General features: G+C 37.2%; 1 non-coding gene across 1 annotated transcript; it reads right to left on the reverse strand.

The window, feature by feature from the left end:
* Nucleotides 1-17,736: 17,736 nt before the first annotated feature.
* LOC124245227 (U6 spliceosomal RNA) lies at nt 17,737-17,842 on the reverse strand. The gene has a single exon (XR_006890228.1). It is a non-coding gene; the product is annotated as a U6 spliceosomal RNA (small nuclear RNA).
* Between the last annotated feature and the right edge of the window lie 406 nt (nt 17,843-18,248).

Here is an 18,248-nt window from a genome sequence, read left to right on the forward strand (position 1 = left end):
GCCTGGCAGTTTCAAACTTCAGAAGGAAGATAGCCCATGTGGATGCTCCCTTGTTCCTGACATCTCTGTCTTTTTTAATTCTCTTACTTATTTTTTCCCCAGCCCTTGGAAAACTCCATATTTTACTCCTTTGAAAGAAGCTCTTGCTCCCTTATCAAATTCTGCACTTATTCAGACTATTAGTGGACTCTGTGAATGAACAGATGGAATTGAACACAAATCCAACTTTGGTGTCTTCACCAGCCATGGCTGCAGCCACATTGGAAGCTAGTCTTCTTTAATCAAGAGTACCTCACCTGAACGAGTGTTCATTTTCTCCCACCAGAAGCAAAAACTAACCCTATGTATAAAGCATATATCTCCTATTAACATGATTTAGATTACATCTTGAGGAATATTAAATCTGGCATCCTTTTTCTAAGGAGCACTTTGACTCTCCCCAGGGTAGATTACGTTTCAAAGGTCGTCAAATTAGCTGAATGAACCTGGACCTGTTCTAACCACCTGTAATAACATAAGCTAATGCCAAATATATTGTCTTTGATCCCCAAATCTCTCCTGAGATAGAAAAAGAGAGTGAAAGGTGGGTCTCAGAATTAGCTGTATTGGAATGGCTCAGGGGAAGGGCCTCAGGAAATTTTAATGGCCAATCAGCTACTCATTATGGCAATAGTCATTAAGTTCCCTAAAGAGATAAATGTCCTGAAGTAGAGGCAAAGGAAATCCTAACTAGTGGGGTTCTTTGACCTCAAATGTCTAAGCAAGCTCTTGAGAACTGGACTAGACTACCGTAAGCCACAAAACTCTTGCCTAAGAGTAGCATGGCTGCCTAATTTGTCTCTCTTAGGAGTCAGTGGTTCTTACACTTAATTATAAATTAAATTTACTGACTGCAGAGTGGGGAGTGTATTGTAAAATACATTTTTCAGGACTTCAAGCTCAAAAGAGTCTATCCAGAAGAAGAGGGATTGGTTTCAAGAGTATGCAATTTAACCAGTGCCCCGGGGTTCCCTGAGGTAGACAGTGGGTTCGACTGTGGCCCTCTAGATTTTAACACTCCAATGTTATGAGAAAAAAATCAAAAGAAAGAGCACATTCAAGGGAAAAAAATAAAGGGAAAGAACACTTGCCCCAATGCCAGAGTAAAACATATCTAGTCAGCTGACTCTCAGGTAGGAAGCAACTGCCGTCTGCTGTCAGCTTTACCACTCCAGCTGGAAATCCTGACCCTTCTCCCATCACCTGTGGTCCTTGATCACAACAAGTCTTCGAGGGAAACAGTTTTGAGTTCCATCTCATGGCCAGAGGAAGCCTCTATTACTATTATGTTTATTTTGCCAAAGGCCAACCATTAAAAGATGGAAACATATTTAATGAGTCTTTTTTGCTATCACAGGCAATATATATGAAAGCTTTTGTAGAAGTTGTTAGAAACAACAAAGAAGAGAGATTAAATATGCCTCGATGCTCCTTCCATTGAGATCGCTAACACCCACTGGTACTGGAACATATTTAGCTGAGTTCCTTTTCCTATACCTTTGTCTTTTTTCTTCTTTTGAGAAGATTTCTGTTTCCTAAGGTTATATATCTTTGATTTCAAGAAGTACTAATTCTATTTAATTAAAATAAAATGAAATTTTCCTAATCCAATCCAAAGAAAGCAGACTAGAGTAAGTAGGACTGAAGCCTTGACATTTGATTTGGTGACTTTTTTTTGGTTGTACTCCTGGAGGACATGGCAATACTATGCTATGGAAGTTGTCCATGTTGGAGGTAATGGGCAAACTATTGAAGGATTTTCTGTGATATAAGACATATTTAATAGGTCACTGGGGCAATATAATGATGTATCTATTTTGTGTGTTTTTTCTCTTTTTTTTTTTTTTGAGCAAGATTAGCCCTGAGCTAACTACTGCCAGTCCTCGTCTTTTTGCTGAGGAAGCCTGGCCCTGAGCTAACATCATGCCCATCTTCCTCTACTTTATATGTGGGACGCCTACCACGGCATGGCGTGCCAAGCGGTGCCATGTCCGCACCCGGGATCCGAACTGGCGCACCCCTGGCCACCAAGAAGCGGTATGAGTGAACTTAACCGCTGCGCCACTGGGCCGGACCCTGTGTGTATTTTTTTTTTTTTTTTTTTAGATTTTTTTTTTTTATTTTTTCGTTTTCTCCCCAAAGCCCCCCCCGTACATAGTTGTGTATTCTTCGTTGTGGGTTCTTCTAGTTGTGGCATGTGGGATGCTGCCTCAGCGTGGTCTGACGAGCAGTGCCATGTCCTCGCCCAGGATTCGAACCAACGAAACACTGGGCTGCCTGCAGCGCAGCGCGCGAACTTAACCACTCGGTCAGGGGGCCAGCCCGCCCGTGTGTATTTTTTATGGTGATAGCAGTATTCAGGTAATTCACCACACATATTGCTAATATCTAGCACATGAGACTAGAAGATTCTAATAGAGGTCATCCATTTAAATCTTTATTCAAGGGTTAAATCACTGTTTGGTGGTATGTTAGAGAACTAAATAGGAAAATTCGCATATACCCAATTTTACATGAAATTTCTGAGGGTTCAAAGACCTGCCAGAAAAGAGATTTTAATTCTTCCCAAGCAATCAAATAAGAGTCATTTTTCCAAGCATGTCCACATAGAAGGAGACAGAGAAACAGCTGATCTCATTACCACATATTTGACCTGGATTCGGTAAAAACATTTCTAATGCTTGAGTCCTCAGTGTAATACATTCCTAGGTTGAAGAAAATAGATAGATATTTTCCACTCTCTTCACTCATGCTGCAAGCTGGCCCATTTTATTAGTATGGTTGAAGTTTATCTCCAGTCTTTAAAAAAAAAAGAAAAAACTTGAACTTTTTCAAATGTGTGCAGATGTTCTATTTTTTTCCAAAAGTAAGTCCATCTCTTTTCAATAGATCTCTGATAGGCACTGTGTTTTTCACCCTTAAATCAATTTAGCCTTGAGCTCAATTTTCCTCAGTTGAATGCTCATCTTGATAAACTCCTTAGGGCTTGGTCCCTAGAGATTTTGTTAAACCTAATTTTATTAAAATTTAGGATATGAAAACTTTGTTTGCATAATTATCTATATTAAATATTTCTACCTATTTCTTTAGAGACTTCACTGGTAATCTCCCCATTTTATTTTATTTTTTTTCACTTCACCATATTTTTCAGGAGTTTAGACTTGCTGTTCAAACCAAGAAAGTCTATAAAAGAAAATGTGGCTTATTTTTTAACTGAAATTAACCAAAACTCTATATGCAATGCATTGTGTTGGATGGAAAACTAGGGTTGTCATTTTTGTCATATTGGGTAAAAATTAGCTTCTTGTCTCTCTTTTTCTATGAAGTTGGACTAATGATACCTGCCCTATTAAATCATACATAGTTGTGAAGAATCAAGAAGTTGGTTTTACTTGAAAATGTTCCAAAAATTCAAAAATGTTACATGTATATAAAATATTATTTGCTGTCCTTTTTATGCTGAGAAGTTACATCACTAGGAATTATTTGAGGGCCTTTTTCCAAGTCAGCTCATCACCAGGCATTTACTTCAAAGCTGTCATGTGCCTACCTTTGAGCTGAGTACTTTGAGAAAGTTTAGTCTTTGCTCACAGTGAGCAAGCTGATTTGTGGTTTAGCCCCTGCACCTAACCAATTTGAAATAGGAGATGCAGAAACTGAACTCACAAGTAAAAGATATATGTCACCTTCTCATCAATATCATGTCAGAGTCGAACTACTATTCATGGTGTGGGTATTTGCACTCCTTTGGAAAACCAAGTAATTCTTTGACCTGATACAGATTTTGGAATTTTATACAGGAAGGGCAGGCTGTGAATGCAAATGCGATAAGCTTAGTGGTATCAGGTTTTCAATGCTTCTCCACCATGATACCAAGTCAGAACCCTGACTTCCTGAAAAGTACCACTCCAGGTACTTGTGGGAGCCTACTACAATACTCACATATGCTCACACACTACCTCTTAGCTACCACTCAATTATTCTTTGTCTTCAGGGCCACACCACCACTGCAGCCATTCCTTCTCTGTTCCATGGGGCTGCCACAGGGAGCATTGCAATTTCCTTTATCCTCTAATATGACCACTGGGTGCCAACCTTCTGCTTTGAGCTCTATGGATGTTGCTGAGTAACATAAATTCTGCTGGTCACTGCCACATCTCCTGGACACAACTGTCTTTGCCAGGCACAGCATTTTCTTCCTAGGAGCTACTGCCAATTTCCTAGATCCCAGTGGGTTATTTGGAACAACCCTGCTGTGTTACAGTCACAATTTACAATATGTACTTGTGTTTAAGATAATTGTTTAATGAAATATGTATGGATCTTCTTTCTCTAGGGTGCATAGCTAATCACCCTTTACAAATCCTTCCAACTTCTCTATGAAGGTTCAAATGATATAACACCACTAGGTTCTGTGATTATTCAGAATGCTTTCTTAAGTTTTATTTCAGTCTAGATAAGTTCACTTTCAACTCGAGCACTTCTTTACTACAAAGATACAGCACACTACTGCAGATGCAGTGCAAACTTGGGAGTCAATCTGCTTTGGGTTCAAATTCTGGCTCTTGGATTAATTATCTGTAGAACCTTGAACAAGTCACTTGACCTCTTTGAATCTCAAGTTTTTTGGATCTTTAAAATTGGCATAATATGTACCTTAAAATGTCATTGTGAGCATTTAACAAGATAATATCTATTTAGGAATTATTACAGTGCTTGATTAATGGGAAAAACTAAATAATTGATGACTCTTATTATCATTATTATTTGCTATATTTCCCTGCATTATCCTAGAAGCTTGTTTCTATGTCAGAGCAGAACTCTCTAGGACCTTCTAATTATGAAGGAAAGGGATAGGACAAAAAAATTTACACTGATGCATTAGTGACCTAAAGTCGTGCTATATGGGACAGGAAATAAGAGAGATTGGAAAGAAAATCTTTGGCCCCCAAAAATTAATGTGAGTGATGAAATCTGGGGCTCTGGCCCTCTGGTTAGATTAGCTTTAATAACTTTCTGAGGTGATCCAATAGAAGCTTCACCTGAATGAGCCAGCAATTCTCTTCACCCTCCCCCACCCCATCCTACCAACCCGCCTGGAAATGGACCATTTTATTATAAACTAATTACTATTCACTTTTTATCAGCTAACAAATCGATTTGCACAGCACTTTTTAAAATTCAGGAACTGCTATATGAATTTGTTGAAACAAAGAGGGTCATTACCAAGTCCTATTATCCATCCTGCTGGCTCTCCCCTGAGTTTTAATTATTCCAACCACAAGTAGATATTGGATAGGAAGGCAGGTCACTGAGGGCCTGCCAGCTTGAGGCATGTGTGTTTGGTCTTCCTAAACCTCTGTCAGCCACATGGCTTTTCTTTCCTCCAAGACCCAGCAGTGATGGTAGATAACAGCCAGCAACTCCACTTCCTCCTCTTCATCATCCTCAGTTAAACACCACTGAGTTACCGCTAACGTACACTGTACAGCCAGAGAGTTCCTGGGAGTTGGAAAAATTCTAAAGCGCTAGAATGAGGGAGTAAAGGAGACAGGTAAAAGAGCCTGTAAAAATGAGACCACTAAATTAGTGAAGTAATTCTGTAGGGCTGTCCCAAAGCCTCTCAGTACGTCCTACCCATAGTGGCAATGGTTTGTGACTGCCCAAGGGAGGAGTTTGAAGCTCTGGCCATGTGTGGGATCTCAGAATCCAATGCCTTTAACAGTAGTTAACAGGGAGGGAATAATTAAGGTGGACTCTGACCATATAATACTTCTTAGAAGCATTAGCATTCTTCACCTTCTAAAATACTACATAAATTTTAATGCATATAAAGTGTACAATATGATGATTTGATATGTGTGTGCATTGTGAAAGAATTCCCATCACTGAGTTAATTAACACATCCATCATTTCATATACTTACCTTTCTTTTCTTTGATGAAAGCACTTGTTTTACTCTCTTAGCAAATTTCGATTATACAACACAGTATTATCAACCATAGTCACAATATTATACATTAGAATCTCAGACTTTATTCATCTTATAACTGAAAGTTTGTGCCCTTTTACTATCACCTCTTTATTTCTCTCACCCCTGGCAACCACAGTTCTACTCTGTTTCTGTAAGTTAGACTCTTTTTCTTTTTAGATTCTGCATGTAAGTGACATCATGCATTGTTTGTCTGTCTGGCTTATTTCACTTAGCATGTTGTCCATGCTGTTGCAAATGGCAGAATTTCCTTTTGTAAGACTGAATAATGTTCAATTGCCTATATATACTATATTTTCTTTATCCGTTCATCTGTCAATAGACAATTAGGTTGTTTCTATCTGTTGGCTATTGTGAATGATGCTACAACGAACATGGGAGTACAGATGTCTCTTGGAGATGGTGATTTTGATCCCTTTGAACATATACCCACAAATGGAATTTCTGGATCATATAGTAGTTCTAATTGTAGTCTTTTGAAGATCCTGCATACTGTGTTCCATAGTGACTCTACCAGTTTACATTCCCACCAACAGTGCACAAGGGTTTCCTTTTCTCGACATCCTTGTCATCATTTGTTATCTCTTATATCTCATTGGGATTCAGATTTGCATTTCCTTTTTGATCAGTGGTGTTGAGCACCAATTTGTGTACCTGTTGGCCATTTACATGTCTTCTTTGAAAAATGTCTATTCAGGGCTTTTGCCCATTTTTAAATTCAGTTATTTGCTTTTTGGCTATTGAACTGTATGAGTTCCTTGTTTTTTTTGGATATTACCCTTTTGTCAACTATGTGGCTTGCTAAAATTTTCTCCCATTTCATAGACTGTGTTTTCTTGATGACTTTTTTTGTTGTGCTGAAGCTTTTTAGTTTGGTGTAGTCCCACTTGTTTCTTTTGCTTTTTTATTGCCTCTCCTTTTGGTGTTAAAGCCAAAAAATCATTGTTAAGACCAATGTCAAGGAGTTTCTTCCCTATGTTTCCTCTTAGGAGTTTTATGGTTTCAAACCTTACATTCAAGATTTTAACCCACTTTGAATTTATTTTTCTGTGTGATGTAAGATAGGGGTTCAATTCTTTTGCATGTCACTGTCCAGTTTTCTGAGCACCATTTATTGACGAGACATCCTTTCCCATTGTAGTCTTGGGTACTTTGTCAAAAATTAGTTGAACATGTATGAATGAGTTTACTTCTGGATTCTGTATTCTGCTCCTTTGACCTATGTGCCTGTTTTCATGCTAATACCATACTGTTCTGATTAGTATAGTTTGTAATCTAGTTTGAAATCAGGAAATACAATTCCTCAGCTTTATTCTTCTTTCTCAAGATTCCTTTGGCTATTTGGGCTCTTTTGAGGTTCCATACAAATTTTTGGATTGCTTTTTCTATTTCTGTGAGAAATATCATGGGGCTTTTGACAGAGATTGCCTTGAATCTGTAGCTCACTTTGGGGTGTGTGGACATTTTGACTAAATTAATTCTTCCAATCCATGAACACAGAATAGCTTTCTATTTCTTTGTGTATTCTTCAATTTCTTTCATCAACATCTTAAAGTTTTCAGTGTACCGGTCTTCCAATTACCTATAATAGTACCTAGGGCATAGTAAGTACTCAATAAATATTGACTTGATGAATGTATCCTAGTCACTCTTCTAGATAATGGAACAAATTATTCAGGTAACTCATCCTTTATCTAGGCCTAATTCAGAGTTTGTAATTCCTGAGTCCTTTATTGGAATGTTAATAGGAATCCTAGTTTTACATTTTCTCTCAAAGTTTATTCCTAAATTGAGAGTCAAGCCAATTTTCCTTCTCCATCCTTATCTAGAGGTAAAGGCTTGCTGAACCCATCATCTCAATTTCTTTGACCCCTCTCCTAATTCTGTGCTTTTATTTATACTCTTGCCATGTGTCTGAATCCTTATTTCCATTCCTAATATTTGGTACAATGTCCTGTTGACTGAGTGGTTCTTGCCTTTGGAGACAGATGTCTAGTTTTCCTTCCTAACAGTGGGTAATTCTAAGAACAATCTCAGTTGTTTTTTTTTCACTTGCTCAGGAGACACCGTTAGTGTCATGTAGGCTTATCCACATTTTTGCATTGTCTCTCCTGGGAGTCCATGCTGATCTGTACCTAACAGGGCAGAATAGGGAAAGGTAGACTCTGAACATTGATCTTTGCAGCAGTCCTAAGAAACTCAGCCTGTTTTCTTCTCATCTTTTAAAGTGCAATGACCCCTCTATACCCTGCAGCATGTTGGGTATGAAAAGTGGAGAATGTATGTTCAGCTAAGTCAGAGTTCAATTTTGTATAGAGTCAAAGTCATGCTGAATTTTTATCCACTGAGCTCTAATTCTGGATAGACCCATGGCTCACCATTTTCCTGAATTTCATTTCTGGTTACTTCAAGATAAGATGATACCTTTCTACTTTAGTGCTACTCCATGAAACTAATAGTCATTTAACGCCTTTAATGCAAATTGCATTTATTGATGTTCCTTATAGCCTCGAACCAACAAGATGTTCATTCCTATCCCTACTTTTAAGCTCACATTTGCAATTCATAGAGCCAATCTGACTCCCTGTCGTAGCACTTGAAGTTACATTTCTAAGATTAAATGTGTGTGCTTGCATGTGACTGACAAATACAACATCATAACTCAAAGATGAAAAATACCTTTTTATTCTTTATATTGTTCATCATTTGAACAATTTAGAATTAGAGTAATAACACCTACTGGTTCCCATTTTGTTTCATTTATCAGTTTATTTATTTTTTTATATTAAAATGTTTAAGGATCACTGCTTTGTGGTGAAGGAACTATATTAAACAGTTTGTATCTTAAGAATTGTCAAAGAATCTATAAATTTTGAAAATTTATTTATTTCACTAAATAAAATGATAAAGTGGAAATGATAAAGTGAAATGAGTTTTTAAAAGCTTAATTTATCAGCCTTTTCATTTACATAGAAGTATAACAAATTATTACATCTATTATGACAAAGGGCTTTGGTTCAAGGGGATAGATGTGAGTGTATTAAGTGATTAGAAATGCCTGGGAAATGTGTGCTGTGCTTGTGTTCTTGCCCTGCCACCAATATTTTAATTTGAATAAGTGTTATTAGCTGTCTGTGTCTTTACTGTGGCTGCATCTCACTGTGCAAACCCTCATCAAGAAGTATGTGTGGGGAGAAGCTTTTCCATATTTTGTGATGAGAGTATTCCAGCCCATGTGAAAGAGGCATGGCTTATATTGACTGTAACAAGTCTAACAACCTTGAGTCTCTCAGATGCCATCTCCCTAATTTAACATCTCATTCAATTTGTGAATGAAATGCAACTTAGTGCTTTTATTTATTTATTTATTTTTGCTGAGGAAGATTCTCCCTGAGCAAATATCTGTTGCCAGTCTTCCTCTTTTTGTGTGTAAGCTGCTGCAATAGCATGGCCACTGACAGAGGAGCAGTGTAGGTCCACGCCTGGGAACCAAACCCATGGCACCAAAGTGGAGCACACTAAATATAACCACTAGGCCATGCAGCTGGCCCATATCTTAGTGCTTTTGAAGTTTTGGATTAATAGAAGAATGGGAAGCTGCCTGGAAGCAAAATTTTCAGATATTGGCTAGGTATGTAAAGTTGTGTGGTATATTTGGGGGCTCCCATTCCCCAGGAGAAAAGTACAAATGTTCTAGGCTACATTTACCTTATGTCCCTTTTTATTCTTAAGCTAGTCCTCTAGTGGAAATAAATGATAAATTCAACCTCATTTCCCTTCCTCAGACGTGATGGATCAGAAAAAATTTGATTTCTCCTGAAGGGTTGTACTATTGTCTCTTGGTATGGTGATCTGCTTGGCTCATTTTATTTTTTAAATTATCCAGTGAAAGATCTGTTTGCAATATCTACATAAGATATAACTGGACAATAAAGCAAGAGAGTACACATTATAATGCTGTGAAGTAAGAACTTTAAACGTGGGGAAATCTTAAAATATTTTACTTTTCTAGAGTACAGAGCCTTCCTTTTCACTAGGCTATAATTTCAATAAGAATATGAACTGTGATTGTTTCACTCAACACTACATATTGAATGCCTAGAAGACTTCCTGGTATATCGTAAGAGGTAAAAAACTGTCTTGAATGAATAGATAAATATTTTATTTGTGTATTTATATGATACACAAATTCTAGGTATGTCAATCAAAAGAGCAAGAGATTATTTGGTATAGGTAGTAATAATCCAAGAAGCTTTTATAGACGTAAAACATCAAATAAATATTGAAATATCCATTAAATGCACTCTCTGTAACAAAGATTCTATAGGAGATTTACAGTGTACCATTGAATGTCTTCATTAAGATTTTGGTATAATATTCGTGTCTACTCCAGGGATCAAATAAATAAGCAAGAACTGTCTCCTTGGTTTTACTCTTGATGGAGAACCATCGCTTTGACATGTGAGCCTTGTGTCTCTTTTCCACATTGGGAGATGACAGGCAGAGGTGTTGGAGATGGTGCTTAGTGAGTGAATATGAGATCATAGATGTAGCAAAAAAAAGGAATGTCTGTTTTAACTGGTTCTTCAGGAGATAGAGCTTTAGCAAAAACTAATAAACTAATGTGCTTTCTTTATTAGTGGGAAAAATTTCCAAGAAACAAGAAGAGGAAAAAGAGAAATGTTGAAAGGAAGGAGAGGTAGCCAGTACATGGTGCCTGACAGGGCTGACCTCTGCTTTGTATCAAACAAAGCTAATTGTTCCATTTTGCGGCGATGGTCTTCCATGGCCCAACAAACTGTTCCATTGTTTAAGTGAGTAGATCCCTAAATTGGAAGAAGGAGAATTGACCCTTAGTCTACTATCCTCTATTGGTCAAAGGCTCATCCACAAGAGTCAGGGCATACAGGCACTGTCCTGAGTGACAGTAATGCAATGGAGAATAGATACAAATGTTTCCCACCTTATGGAGCTCACATTCCAGTGAGGAAGACAGACAATTAAAAATAAACTGAAATAATTTTTAAAAGTATAAATTTCAGTAATTGCAATGAAAGAAATAATTGAGAAACTGAAAGGCCAAGAGTGGCCTCTCTGAAGACCTAACATTTAAACTGGGACATTAAGAATGAGTAGGATTATCCATGCGAAGTGTGAGGGAAAAAAGGTGTTTCAGCAGAAAAAGTAGTATAGAGTTCTTTCTTCTCTGAGAAAGAAAGAGCTTTGGGTGTTCAAAGAACTGAAAGAAGTTCAGCATGGTTGAGTCATAGAGGGAACAAGAAGGAGCATCTAATGATGAGGTTGAAGAAATAGGCAGAGGTCAGATCATGGATAGCTTGTCAGGCCATGATAAGAAGTTTGAGTTTTTATCATAAGTGAAATTGGGAACCACTTAAGTGTTTTGATCAGGTTAGTGGCTTGATTGTAATCTAATAAGATCACTCTGACTGCCAAGTAGAGAATGGATTAAATGGGGCCAAGAATGGATGCATGGAGACCAATTAGGAGGTCGTTGGCATTAGTCAAGGTAAGTGATAGTAGCAGTTTAACTGGGACATCATAGATTAGGAGATGAATGAATTTTTCAAATAGTAATCAAATGACAGGAAGACATGTTCCATAAAAATTGTTCATATGTAGTATAATGGGAGACCAGAGAACACTGAGATTATATATGATTTACAGGGAAAGATGGATATCACAGAAGATAATTTGAGTAGATATGGTGTTTGTGCTTCATCTTGTGGAATTGAAAAGTGAGAAGAAGGACATTCAAACAGAAAGAATAGTATATGACAAGTTGCAGAAGAAGGAAAGGTCACAGTATTTAAAGGACCATTAAGCAGTTCTTTTGAGCGGAGGGTGGGCTGAAAGGGGTGTGATAGGAGATGGGCTCATGAAATAAGTGGAACAAGAGTGTGAAGGACTTCAGTGCTGGGTAGGGATGACAAAGTGTTGAACAGAGCAGCATCGTGAACAGGACTGTGCTTTGAGGACAATTGAGAAGAGGGAGTGTGGGTGATGTTGAGCATGTGTGAGGTCACTGAATGTGGAGTGTGATGGTTCTTAGGCTGGAAGGCTGAGCACCTTGTCCCAAGAACTAAAAGAGGGAGCACATGGTTAAGAGAAGATTTGCAAAAGAAAATGATGGCTTTATTTCCTGTAATATTTTTTCAGTCAAATTTAATTGTTTTCTTGTTCTTTGTGTTTTTTAGGTGCTTCATCATGGGACAGAAACTTCTCTTCAGACTCCAGAGATTCAAATAACTATTTTCCCCAAACTAACATAGGTTGGGGTATAAGACAAATTCAGTTCATTTTATGTTTTAGCCACATATGCTCCTGAACCAGAATAACCGTAAAATATACAGCTGCTAGATTAGTAACAATTATAGGAAATTATTTGTAATCTTCACTATGAAATTCATGTATATAATTAACATACTTGAGTCCAGTGCACTTCTTCACTTACTATGTATTCTACTTTTCCTCAACGTCTCTTTGTCAAGGGGGCCGGCCCCGTGGCCGAGTGGTTAAGTTCGTGTGCTCTGCTTCGGCGGCCCAGAGTTTCCCCGGTTCGGATCCCGGGCACGGACATGGCACCGCTCACTAGGCCATGTTGAGGCAGCGTTCCACATGCCAGAACTAGAGGGACCCACAACTAAAATATACAACTATGTATTGGGGGGATTTGGGGAGAAAAAGCACAAAAAAAAAACAAAAAAGAAGATTGGCAACAGTCATCAGCTCAGGTCCCAATCTTAAAAAATAAAAAGCTCTTTCTACAGTCTCAATCATATTGATAAGATTATGATTTAAGGAAATAAAAATAAAAAGTAGTTTATAGTCTTTTTAAAAATATTTGATGACCATATCTGTACCCATATTTAGCTGCAGAGTTATAAAAAATTTATGTATTAAAAATAATTATCAATTGAAGATGGTACTATGTGCCAATTTGTGTACTAGGTACGTTGTTTACATTATACACAATTCTTATAAAAAACTATGTAATGGAAATACTTTTAAACCCACTCTACTGCTAAGGAAACTGATGTCTGTAAAGCTAGCAAGGAGAAACATAAATAAGTGATAGTTTGCATTTGCCCCCAGGTTTGTCTGATTCTGAAGCCTATGCACTTCCTTTCCACTGAAATGCCTTAACCTGAACCACTTACAATATTTAATATGAGGGGCTGGACTGATGGTGCAGTGTTTAAGTGTGCACATTCTGCTTTGGCGGCCTGGGGTTTGCCGGTTCGGATCCTAGGTGTGGACATGGCAACGCTTGACACACCATGCTGTGGTAGGCGTCCCACATATAAAGCTGAGGAAGATGGCCATGGATGTTAGCTCAGGGCCAGTTTTCCTCAGCGAAAAGAGGAGGATTGGCAGCAGTTAGCATAGGGCTAATCTTCCTCGAAAAAAAAAATTAACATGAGACCTTTAATTGGTGAGTCAACATTACCATTATTGTCATCGTATATTATTATTTTACCATGTGATGCACAGTGATGGCCTCAGGAAATACTGACATGGATAGAAGTAATTGTTCCTCCTCTAAAAGCTTAGATTCTCCTGTCTGTCTTTTCAAAATTTTGTCTCTTCCCTCACACACACATACAAAAAGGAGCAGCATTTGTTACATTTTTGCAAATATCTTTACTATCTGCCTTGTAGAAGATGCCTGAATTCTCATATCTGGGTTCTGCAATCAGGCCACAAGATATGTCTCTTTGTTGAGGCATGTGGACAAAAGCCATCCTCACTCAGAAATGTGTGAGGATAAATAAACATGAGTTCGAAAAGGGAGGATTGCTTTAATAACCTTTTGAAGATTGTGGATATATATATATTTTTTAATACTACACCAAAACTCAGCAAGTTGCTGTTGCTTAAAGGTTGGTTGCAATGTGGAATATGAAACCATTCCAATGAGCTTTGCACTCTGTTTCATTAAAATGCTTTATATATCTTGTTTTCCAGATGACACTTTTGATGGTGTCTAATTGTATAACATTGTGCATTAGTCAGTTGGAAAATATTCATTTGCTGAGCTTTGCAGATCTTCCAAATCTTGACAAATTTGTCCATTAATGCCACCATTCATCTCCAAAGTTCAAATTTGATCAATGGTGAAAATATTGTCAATTGTTTTCCTTGAAATGATAGTTCACTTTTGATAAAATGTCTACTTAATACCCAAGTTTGAATAATAACTAGTTTTTTTTCAGTGTCTTTCAAAATGATGCTCCATTAAAAAAAAAATGTGGCTGGTTCAGTTTAACTGAAACAATAGCACTCAAGTGGTTTTTCTGGAGACAGCAATAGTGTTTAGAATGTAGCAGAAGTGTTTTGTGCACACTTCCTATTTCACACATAGAATAGTAAAACTATATTTACTCAAGAGTTGGGATTTAATAAAATTAGTAAGTTTTCCTACTTCTTTAAGGACATTCTTAAGTGAAATGCCTTTTGTTTTCTCTGCAAGTACGTGGCTGTGAATAATACAATGACTACTATAGTATGGTGCCACTGAATTTGCTCATACTAAGGCATTGCCAGTTTTACTCACTATTGCCTTTGCATCATTGGTGCAATTGTCAACACAGTGAAAAAGGTAAATATCATCTTAAAATTATCATGAAAATAGTTTTAATTCTGCACTCCCCCTCGAAAGGGTCTTGGATACCTCCAGGGGCTCATGTCTTCTGTTTCAGCCAGCTGTGCAGAATGTAGAAATATTTGCGCTGTGCCTATTCTATCTTCTATTTCAGCATTATATAATCATCTCTTGAACTTGACTCTCATTACTTTTCTTCTTTTAAAGATGGGCCCTGAGCTAACATCTGTTGCCAATCTTTTTTTTTTTCCTTCTTCTTCTCTCCAAAGCCCCCCAGGACATAGTTGTATATTCTAGTTATAGGTCCTTCTAGTTCTATGTGGAACACTGCCTCAGCATGGCTCGATGAGCGGTGCTAGGTCCATGCCCAGGATCTGAACTGGTGAAACCCTGAGACGATGAAGCAGAGCATGCAAACTTAACCGCTTGATCATGGGGTAAGCCCCCTTGAGTCTCATTTCTGACGGACTGTGAAATTACATAAAACAAATTCACATCGTGTGGAGACATGCCACCCTGCCTGAAGTCTTTTAGCAACGTGAAAACTTCAGAGCTGGGTTTTCCTCTAAAATCACTTTTTATTTCTATTAAAAAGGCTCCAGTTTCTACTCACAAGCCCTTTGCCCCTTGAAGTCTTTTCATGATTGCCTAAATGTCATAAATATGTAACATTTCTAAGTATTGAAACAAGTTTTTTCAAAACAACTGCTTAGCAAGTATTTGACTAAGTTTTTTTGATGGCTGGTTTAACGATGTTTTGTTTTTATTTTTCTCTAGAATTTTTGACGAACATAGACCCAACCTAAAAACGAGCAGAACAAGAAGACTGACTCACATGGTAGAATAGATGTCTCTAGCTATTCATCAGCGAAATTGGTCTGTAATTTTCCCTCTTTGTGTTATCCTTGTCTGGCTTTGGGGGTCACAGTGATATTGGCCTTATAGAATGAGTTAGGAAGTGTTCCATCTTCTTCAATTTTTGGAGTAGTTTGGGAAGGATAAGCATTAAATCTTTGAATGTTCAGTAGAATTCTCCAGAGAAGCCATCTGGTCCTGGACTTTTTTGGGGGGGGGAGATTTTTATTACTGTTTCAATCTCTTGTGATAGGTCTATTCAAATTCTCTATCTCTTCTTAATTCAGTTTTGGGAGGTTGTATGAGTCTAAGAACTTATCCATTTCTTCTAGATTGTCCAATTTGTAGGCAAATAGTTCTTCACAGTAGTCTCTTATAATCCTTTGTATTTCTCTGGTATCCATTGTAATTTCTCCTCTCTCATTTCTAATTTTATTTATTTGAGGCTTCTCTCTTTTTTTCTTAGTGAGTCTGGATAAAGGTTGGTCAATTTTGTTTATCTTCTCAAAGAACCAGCTCTTAGTTTCGTTGATCCTTTCTACTGTTGTTTTGGTCTCTATTTCATTTATTTCTGCTATAATTTTTATTATTTCTCTCCTTTTGCTAACTTAGGGCTTTGTTTGTTCTTCTTTTTATAGTTGCATTAAATGTAGTTTAAGATTACTTATTTGAGATTTTCTTATTGATTAAGGTGGGTCTGTATTTCTATGAATTTCCCTCTTAGGACTGCTTTTGCTGCATCTTCATTGGTATGAAGTATTTTAATTTTCATTTGTCTTCAGATATTTTTTGATTTCTCCTTTAATTTCTTAATGGATCCATTGTGTGTTCAGTAGCATGATGTTTAGTCTCTGCATATTTGTCACTTTCCCAGGTTTTTTCTGTAGTTGATTTCTAGTTTCAAAACATTATTGTTGGTAAAGATGCTTGATATAATTTCAATCTTCTTAAATTTATTAAGGCTTGCCTTTTTTCCCAACATATGGTGTATCTTTGAGAATATTCCATGTGTACTTAAGAGGAATACATATTCTGCAGTTTTTGGATGGAGTGTTCTATATATATATATCCATTAAGTACATCTGGTCCAGTTTTTCATTTAATTCCACTATTTCCTTGTTGACTTTCTGTCTGGGTGATCTATCCATTGATGTAAGTGAGGTGTTGAGGTCTCCTACTATTGTTGTGTTGCTGTTAATATTTCCTTTTGGGTCAATTATTAGTTGATTTATATACATTGGCGCTCCTGTGTTAGGTGCATATATATTTATAAGTTTTATGTCCTCTTGGTGGAGTGTCCCTTTTATCATTATATACTGCCCCTCTTTGTCTCTCATTGCCTTTTTTATCTTGAAGTATACTTTGTCTGATATAAAAATGGCAATACCTGCTTTCTTTTGTTGGCTGTTAGCTTGGAGTATCATCTTCCATCCCTTCACTCTGAGCCTGTGCTTCTCTTTGGAGCCGAGATGTGTTTCCTGGAGGCAGCATATTGTTGGGTCTTGTTTTTTAATCTGTTCAGCCACTCTGTGTCTTTTGATTGGAGAATTCAATCCATTTACATTTAGAGTGATTATTGATAGCTGAGTGCTTAATACTGCCATTTTATCTCTTGTTTTCCCGTTGTTCTATATTTCCTTTGTTTCTTGTCTCATGTATTTTCAAATGCCAGTTCAGGGTGTTGATTCACTATCAGGATATTCTCAGTTTTCTCTTTGTTTATCATTTGTGTCTCTGTTCTAATTTTTTATTTAGTGGTTACCATGAGGATGCTATAAAAGATCTCATAGATGCAGGGTCGACCCCATGGCCAAGTAATTAAGTTCATGTGCTCCACTTCAGTGGCTCAGGGATTTGCAGGTTCAGATCCTGGATGTGGACCTAGCACCACTCAACAAGGCATGCTGAGGCAGCATCCCACATAGTAGAACTAGAAAGACCTACAACTAGAATATGCAACTATGTCCTGGGGGCTTTGGGGAGAAGAAGAAGAAGGAAAAGAAAAGATTGGCAACAGAGGTTAGCTCAGTGCCAATCTTTGGAAAAAAAGATCTCATAGATGACATAGTCGAATTTCTGATAACCTCTTATCTCTTTAGTCTAAGTAGGTTCCATCTCTTTCCTCTTCTTCATCTAAGTTATTGTTGCCACACCTTATTCCATTTTGTGTTGTGAGCTTGTGATTAAAATGAAGTGATTATAGTTATTTTTGATGCTTTCCTTCCCTAAAAATATGGAATGCTTTACGAATTTGTGTGTATTCCTTGCATGTAGGCTATGCTAATCTTCTCTGTATCATTCATAATTTTAATATATGTTACGCTGAAGTGAGCATCCAGTGAAATTTTGAGGGCAACATAGGTAGTAGTCAGGAAATCTTTCATGAATGCTATACTGAAAAGGTAAAATTTAAACCTTGTGTACTTTTTCAATTCCACAAATCTGAATTTGTGAGATTTTTTTCAGTATTTGGGTATAACCCTTTCTGCATTTTTCCTTTTTTCCATAAATGTTTGGACTTAGTTTCTGATATGCAGATATAAAAAAAGTTCATGAGAACTCAATAATAACAATAATATTTGTGTAGGGAGATATACATAATATAAAATATCATTGTGAAGTTTCTGTATATACTGTGAGTTTTCTGGAATAGACATAGCTCTAAAATACTCTTCCAACAGTCTTTGTTGTAACAACAATATACTCATTGAGAAACTGAGAGTATTGTGTTTGTGATAG

The sequence above is a fragment of the Equus quagga genome, chromosome 9 (assembly GCF_021613505.1).
Source record: "Equus quagga isolate Etosha38 chromosome 9, UCLA_HA_Equagga_1.0, whole genome shotgun sequence".
NCBI classification, from domain to species: domain Eukaryota; kingdom Metazoa; phylum Chordata; class Mammalia; order Perissodactyla; family Equidae; genus Equus; species Equus quagga.